The sequence below is a fragment of the Poeciliopsis prolifica genome, unplaced genomic scaffold, assembly GCF_027474105.1.
Source record: "Poeciliopsis prolifica strain line A6 unplaced genomic scaffold, Auburn_PproV2 SCAFFOLD037, whole genome shotgun sequence".
NCBI classification, from domain to species: Eukaryota; Metazoa; Chordata; class Actinopteri; order Cyprinodontiformes; family Poeciliidae; genus Poeciliopsis; species Poeciliopsis prolifica.
The window spans coordinates 6,165,829-6,174,612 of NW_026562412.1; positions in this window are offsets into that span (position 1 = coordinate 6,165,829).

The window sequence follows — 8,784 nt, forward strand, 5'->3', positions numbered from 1 at the left end:
ATGAATCCTTTAATGACACACATCCAATTAAAAAAAAAAAATTGCCCCACATCCACTTGGTAGACTTTACAAAACTTTGCACAAACAATTATCAAACTTCACTAATAACACGTCACAAGTTAAGCTTTTATGAACTTTGCATTGCAAGAAAAAGTGTTGAAAGTGAAACACTATAAAGTGCACAAACAAATTAAAGTACTAAGGTCACCAGTTGTGGTTAAGGAATTTTGAGACGATGCTTCACCGCTCTATGCAACACTTCCAGTGCATTAGTTACGCATTATTTTGGCTTATGCTTATTGTTCATAGTCAAATGTATACTTACATGTCAAAAAAACAGTTACATTATTATTGAGTCATGAAATGAAGCACCTACATTACTATCAGTAAGTCTAGCTATAAACTATGTTTTATGACATTTTGATCCAAATAGTTTGTTGCAAAAAAAGTTAGTATTTGAAGCCATAAAAATGTGATGCCCGACAAACAGGAAAAAGTATTTCAGCATCAAAATGGTAGTTTCTAAAGTGCTGGAATGCTTTTGCTGGTACCAGGGACCTCTAGCAATCCATCAAAATGTTATGACTGCCACCAAAACTCTATTGTATATTTCCCTCTTACTGGAAAAGGAGATGGCAAAATGAAGATGAGGAATTAATGAAAACAAAAAGTACATTTACAGCAACAGTAGAACAGAGAAAGAACAGTGGAGATGTGATTGTGGCAAAGAAACCAGAGCAGCTGAGGTAAAAACTGAAAAAAAAAACAAACTCAAGACTAAAACGACTAAAAGCTAATAAATAACTAAAAACTATATATCCATTTGGTTGTGCTCATATCGTATTGCTTTTGTTGATGTCATAGAAAAGTGACCCAGTCATGATGCAGCAGAACACTGTGAATGCCACTCTTGTATAAATTAATTATCCAGAAAAGGAGCGCATCACATCTGACAAACATATCCAAAAATATCAGATGTCTTGATGGCCCACAAAATCTGCTTCATAACTCTAAATTAGACCCATGAAACATGATTTTCAATGCTAATGCACTGTGTTTGGAATTGTTTCTGCTGAACACCCCATGATAAATCCTGCTGTCAATGCTCTGTTAAACAGTGCAGATGGTATCAATCACAAAACATCTGTGGGACTGAGAAAGGTTCACAAATGTCATTTGTTGTTTAAAACAGCATTAATATATTAGACTGATGACATTAAGGCATCTGTCTGTGGGGATAACCAGACAAATAATGTAATTTGTGTGGCTAAACCTTCTCCCTGCTCTGTAAACACACAGAGGATCAAACATGTGCAAAATATGATGTTTACCGTAACAAAATGAGATGGCTCCAGTTTGGCTCCATGAGTGTGGAAAACCACACTCATTTGTTCTTTTTTATGGAATTAGTTAAAAGCAGGCTCTAGCATGAACCCACAGAAATACTGAATCCATCATGAAGGAAAAAAAATCCTGTGCGGACCTGAGTCACATCTGCATGTTTATGAAAGTTGGTTTGCTTATCATTTGCTATGCTCCATTTTTCTCACTGTCACCAGGAGCTGCCTTTCCATTGACCAAATCACCGTGCAAATTGGAAACAAAAAATGTATCCATTAATTAATTAAATTCCAATCTTGAAATTTTTATGTTTTTTTTGATAAAAAAAAGTATTTGCTCTAGGATGAGGTGGTTTTGTGGCTGTATCAAATTAAGGTATTTGAAATACTGCAATAAAAACACTTTTTGCAGCACGCTAGTCAAGTGATCAACAACCTCATGCTGCTACTGACGAAAAAGACAAAGAACGGCTGTATTAGAAGATTATGCTCTTGGTGAAGGATATTTTTTAATGACTCATTGCATGAACAAATTTATTCATGTGTGGGACAGGTGTATATGGGCAAAGTGTTTCAGATCATATATAATATTTTATGTTTTTAACATAGAAATTGTTTTGTCAAAGAGTCCTAACACTGAGAAATTATTCTCCCATAACCTGTTTCCACTCTCTAACGATACATTTGCTATTGAGGGCAAAGCAAGGATATCAGTATACTGTACTGCTCACAGTCCACCAGCCAGGTCCACGTTCTAATTTAAATGAAGTAGCAAACGTAGCTCAGCAGAAGGTGAACGCTGAATCTTAATTAAATCTTATGGCTCCAGCTGCCCTTTAATTCATCTTAATTTAAGAGGATCACACGGTGTAATAAAGTCTGCTGCAAATTAATCTTAGCATAAGGTTGTACTTATAGCTGCTTTGTTGCCTTTCATTTAAACTCTTCCTATAATTTTATTATTCTGAATACCACACTGTTTAGAGTTCTTTAACGCATCACCAGAAAAACACAGAAAACTCACAAATCAAATTTATTAGAAAAGTAAATATGTACCATAAGTCAGATTCTCCTCAATACGTTGGTTTGGATTAGATCTTAAATATGACAACATGGAAAACAACCAATTTCTTACAATAAAGATAGATTTTCCCTCTAGTTCATGACAGGTGTGGCAGGAATTTTGCTTGGCTGCAGTTTTTCTCCACAAGGTTCAAACAAACTTTCTGCAATCTCATGAATACAAATCACTTCCTATATTTCCATGCATAGCTTTGCTCCGATCCAATTTTCCTGACCCATTTCATAGTTTTGCACTCGGTGTAAATGCAGTTGAGGCTTCCACTCCGCATTAAAGGTCACCCAGTAAAAATGAATACGGCAGAAGAACCTTTGATGTGTGAGATATGTATATACGTTTAATTCTGCTTTTTCATTCATCCATCTCAGTGGTGTTAGATGAAAACTGTGTGAATAAGAGGACTCCATCACCATTCAGGGGATTTGCATGTCTCGGATTTGCTTATGGTACACAGTGCATACAGAACGCTGATGAAGATCACATCGATGACAGGATCTTATGCAGAACAATCATCTTCTGACAGCGCGTCCTCCAAGTACTTACAGACTCATTTAGATGTCAATCTGGAATATTTAAGAGGTGTGTGTCAACCTGACAGCTTTGGGACTTTAGCTAAAGCAATGCTATTACCATTAAAACCATATAAAGGAAATCAATTTCCTTCAGTTAGTTTGAGCCCACAATGAGATGAGTGATAATCATGAAGCCGAAACAGACTTTTCCATCTTATTAGTCATTAATTATACATATTAATGGATATAGTTTATTTAAAGAAGAAAAATGGCTTGGATCTGATGGTCCAGTGTTTTGCTTCTGTGACCTGGAAGGAAAATATCGAGGTTAGTATGACTCGGGTGGGACTTAAAGAGGAATAGACTGTTGAAATCTAACACAGGCATGTTTGGAGGCAAGTTGTTCATTTCTTGTTAATTTCCCAAGGCAGCTTCTCTTGATGAATAGATGAGCAGATCATTGAGTCATTAGCTTAGGAAGAGCAGTCGTATTCAATAAACTAATATTGTTATTATTCAGATGAGGCTCATTTGTCAGTTTAAAAGTATCTTTAAAAACATTAAGCAAGTATTTAATGTGCCTTTTTTACCAGGAATAAATTTCTGTATTAAACATGTTTTTATTGATCTGATCTATTGTTCTAATCTTAAATGTAGCAAACTCCTTATAATTAACAGAAATAAAGGTTTGAAAACACCAATCTGTGCTGACATAATCTATATCATCTGAATAATGTGTTTCAGTGAATTGAGTTACTGAAATAACAAACTTTTCAATGATATACTAATTCACAGGAGTTAAACTACAGCCAAACTACAAGTGCTCTAATCCAAGCACAATCAACAGTAGTTTCTTTAAATTATTTGTATAATTTGATTAAAACATAATAATTGGTGCCCAGATTTGAACTGAAAATATCAAACAAATTCACCCCAAAGTCAGACTGTGCTCAAAGAAAAAAAAAAGTTTCTTTGTGTCAAAGTATTCTGGAGTCAAATGTGAGGCCATTTGTGTGACAACTGAAGTTTTCTCAAACCAGATTATCAAAATGAAAATTAACTCAAGAAGTAGAACACTTTTTCTTAAGATATTGACCAAAGAAACAAGCAGAATCAAACTATTAAAATAGTCCATGCAAAGTCAAAATCCTGACTTTTATGAAATGCTGAACAAAAACATCAAAAACCAAAGCAGCTTTTCAAAAACGAAGAGCCTAAAATTCCTCCACAAAGACTGAAAGTCAGAGAAACAAGAGAGTTATTGCTGTTAAGGCTTTAGTTCACCCAGAGTATTATTCATCACTGCAAATCAGTTTGCTTGTCAAATTTTCTATCTGAACATATAGTTTTCTGTAGTTCAAATGATTGGCAATTTTTTTTTCCAATTAGAATATTTTTTTCAACATTAGAAATGTTTAAATTACCTTCTTTTCTACTGCTATTTTACAGAGAATCTTTTTTATGATAATGTAAAGCCAGCCAGGTGCCCCAGATGGTACGCCCCTTGTATTCTGTAAACTAGAGTATAAACACCTCTGTCCCCTGTGCAGAATGAAGTCCAAGTAATTACTCTAATAATAATCACTAACTGTTCATTAGCAGTAATTTAATGAGGAGACATCTCTTCACTCTGCAGACTTTGTTCCATATTCCTCTCTCCGTCCCGCTGATAATTTCTCTCCTGACCAAACAGAGTTATGGGAGGTTGAGGTGATCTCTGAGCAGCCTACACACCAAGGGCCCCGGGGCCACTGGGAATGAGTCATTAATAACAGCCGACTGCTGCTGCCTCAAAACTGGAGCTCTGCTCTTAACTATTTCTGCCTCATTTGCTGTTACACATGCAGAAACTCACCGCGGATGTACAAACACACACAGAATCATCTTCTGAAGCAGTTTATGTTGTTCATTCATGACGACGCTAAAAGCGGTTTTGGCAGGATTCTTTGTATGCAGAGTCTCGGTGTGGCATTTGGCTGAGAGATACGCTTGTGCAGCACGACGTTATGACAGGCCTGACATTTTACTCTCTAATGTTGCACATGCTGTTTTGCATCAGAATGTGTCCGTAAAAATAATGAGTCTTATCGTCCTTGGCTTTATTCTCAGTGGATGATTGTGGTTTACCAGGAAAATGTTGGGGAATTTAAAACATTTACAACAAAGGAAGAGCCTACAAGTCTGCTAGAAGAATACATAAGCTTGGAATAAATCCCGTTTTTTAAAATAAATCTTTCATTGTGTTGTCACCCAGCAGAAATGGCTGCAATTTCATAAAATTGGGTGACTTTCTGGCACCAACCTGGCTGCAATTTTTCAAAAGGTCAGGGCTCAGTGAAGTAGGGTCTTCTCTTAAATCTTGACACTGTAGTGACGCAACTTTTGTCCAATTGTTTACAAAGATGGTCTTGGAGTAATTTGGAGAGGAGTGCTATTAAGAAAATGCCTTTTTTGCTAGCTACCTGAGGTAAGTTTTTTTTTATGCCCTAAAAGTCCACAAAGCATTAAAACAAAGTATTTAATTAACATAAACTCAACAAGTTTAACTATAATTTATTTTGGAAGAAGGAAATTTACTGGCTGCTCTTAATTATAATTCAAAATAAGAACTTAATAGGCCTTGGTCTGGTGGAGTGAACACACTTAGTACCTACATCTGTTCCTCCATCCCTGAAGGAAAGTCAAAGCCATAGTCCAACTGTGTGTTCTTAACCTCGTGACTTTTCAAAACAGGGTCAATGAAAAGAGTTTTGCATCTTTCAGCTGGAGCCAAAATCTTCTAATGTAAAACTTCAAGCTCCAGATTTCTCCTCCAGGCTAGAGCATGACATCCATCTGTCTACCTGAGGGGACTCCTCAGCCTCACCTCATCAAATGTCACGTCAGCTCTGATTGCTCATCTTTTCTGGGGTTGAAGGAGGTCACAGCCAAATATAACACGTGAGCAAAAACTGCATCTCATCTGTGCAGCATGCACACTAACCTCCAGCTGATGATGGATGAAGAGTGATTTTCAGGGTTTATTGACGTCCAACGTGGCTCATAATGAGAGTAAAGGGCAACACGTTGGCATCCATCCATTATGGGTCAGATGGAGTCTTTGATAATCATCTTTTTGAAACGCCTCACTGTGTTCCAGCTGCAAGGTCTGTTAGTCAGCCAAGATTTAAGGCTCTCGCTGCATCACGTGGAAGACCGGTAAAGGTTAGGAGGCAGTGAACACTGTAATCACATGCAATATGCTCGAGAAAAGCTGTTTCAGCTGAGGGAAGGGAAGAGTTTTGGGAATTTAATATGCAGGTAAAAATTAGACTTTAGCTCATTCATGCTTGTGCTTTGTAGCCTCCTATGAATTTTTTGTTTCGTCATCCTGTAATGCAAAAAATGCACTTTTTTTAATTTCTCTTTTAGATATGTTTTCAGATATGCAGTAAAGTAAAAATACATACATTTTTCAGAGTATACATAAACCGTTATAGATAGCACTAAGAAGTAAGGACTGATTTATTCTATTTCAGTTATAGAGTGTTTAAATGTGAACATTTTGGGTGTCAATGCCCTTCTGAAATGTTTGTTACCATGTGGGTGAGTCTTTTGTGGCTGCCATCTTGTGATTCAGTCAAAGACTAAACTCTTTGTTTGGAAGTGAGGCAACAAAAGCCAGAGTATGATTGGTTGAGATCAATTTCTATGAGAGTGTTAACAAACATCCTTTCTGTCTTTTTTTTTTCTGAGTAATTATTATAGTGGAAAATATGACGCCTATCAGAAATGTGTAAACCGTGTGAAGAAAGCAACTCCTGGTACTACATGACACATTTAGCTGAAGGACATCTAAATCTGTTGACAGCAGAAACAGTCTGCTTCTTCTGTTACCTCCCCTGTCCTCTTCCAATCAGCTCTGTCCTGAAGCTGCTCAGGCGCTTACTTTTAATGAGCCACAGGAACCGTTGAAGTCCGCGTCCGTTGTCACTTTCAACACCGACAGGGACGATCAGCACCATTAGAACGAGATGCTACTGCCAGAAAGTTTTCCCCACTGACGGTTTCTAATAAGAAACAAGTTGACATTTTGTCATCTCAGGTGTCGGATCAAAGTGGAACCAAACAGCTTCATCACAAAGTTCCACAAATGTTATGTCAGCTCACATAGAGCTGTTGGCCTTCAGCAGCGGCATGTCCAGATGAGTCTTTTGTTAGTGCTGATCTCAAACCGAAGCCTAATGTCTCCGCATTGTGATGCACATGTGAGCTGATTGAAACAAGACAGCGGTTATGAGACAATACTGGTGTTTTCTCCAGTGTTACAAGGACATGTTAGCCATCTGCCCCTGCAGCTTCGCTCTTTATCGTCTCTGTTGCTGTGTAACCTCATTCATCATCCAAGGATGAACCGGCCCGGCAGCGCGACTTACGTTTGCAAATTACTCCGGTGTTTAACTGAATGAATCCAAATCGAGCTGCTGTTTTTCCTGCTGTTGCTCAGAGCTCATTAGTTTAATATTACTGTTATTACCTGGAGAGCAACTTCAAGAAAGAGAGATTAAAGTTTACCAGGAAAATAAAAAAAGCAACTTCTTCACAAAATGTAAGAAAATAATGTTATTAAAAAAACACAAATACCTGTCTGGCAGCTAAAATGAACACTTGTGATTTATAGACTAGAAACTAACCCCGGAACCAACTTTATTTTATGTAGAACACAAAAAATGACATGATTAGCTGCTAAGTGTAGTTGTCTGAAAGCCAACAGAGCATAAACCAGAGAAGAAAGAATCCATAATTTCTTGTTTTAGTGAGTCTCCTTGAAATAAACTGGTTTTAAGTATGTGGCGTGGTCTACAAATGACATTATAATTTATGAATCATTTAAATTTACTGTAGGCAGAGTGACTAGAGGAATTTGCCCTATTGCCAGTTGTTCCCAAAGCCATTTCTTTCTAGACTGATAAAATGTTGTGTCTGTAAATTAATCAATTGGTATTCAATAGGACTGCACCAAAAAATCAGCCTTGATTTTATTAATTGTGAGAAATCAGCCACTTTTGCTCGGCCTGGAGAAAAAGCTGACTGACCAACCCGCCCAATAAATAGTTTTTCTGATAGTTTTAATCTTGTTCAGCACTGCTTGTCTCTACAGCGCAGCTCATAGAGATGTGAAACTAAGAGTGGGATTAGTTGGGCCCAATTTTCTTTATTTTACCTGAACTGCAATCATAAGTTTCATTTTAACAACTTTTATCCAATACAAACACATCACAGCCATCTGAAGACTGTAAGGAAAACTACTTTGAGATGTTCATTAAACAGTTTCCAGTGTTCTGGTGAAAGAAAAGCTGCAACTCAGCTGTGCCCAGAAATAAATGGGTTACTATCGGCAGGTCGTTCAACAGTGAAATTAGAGAAACACAGATGCTGCCTTGAATGTAAATTGTGAATAAAATTATCCTGAGGCTGATTGGACGATTCAGCAGCTTTGTGCCTTCTGTGAGAGAATTTAACCCTTCATTACCACACAGTCTGATAAATGCAGCAAAAGCCTCCAAATTTAACGGTGAATAATGATGCTGCAGATGGCTTTAGAAACTTTGTTTCACAAAAATCAACGAGTGTGCAAAATAAATTTGAACTAGAATACATCAAAGCACAGCGGCCTGCTAAATAACTCTTTTTATGCAAGAACTTCCCTAACCAATTTGATTTCTTTTTTTTTTTCGTTTTGTCACCTAGTTTCATGCTTCTTCAATTGTAAAAACTGTTTTCTTTTCAACTGGAACAACTAAATGACTGATGTAAGAACAAATTCACAAATCAAACAGTTTTTACCTGAGTCCATCTGTTAGGAGTTGCA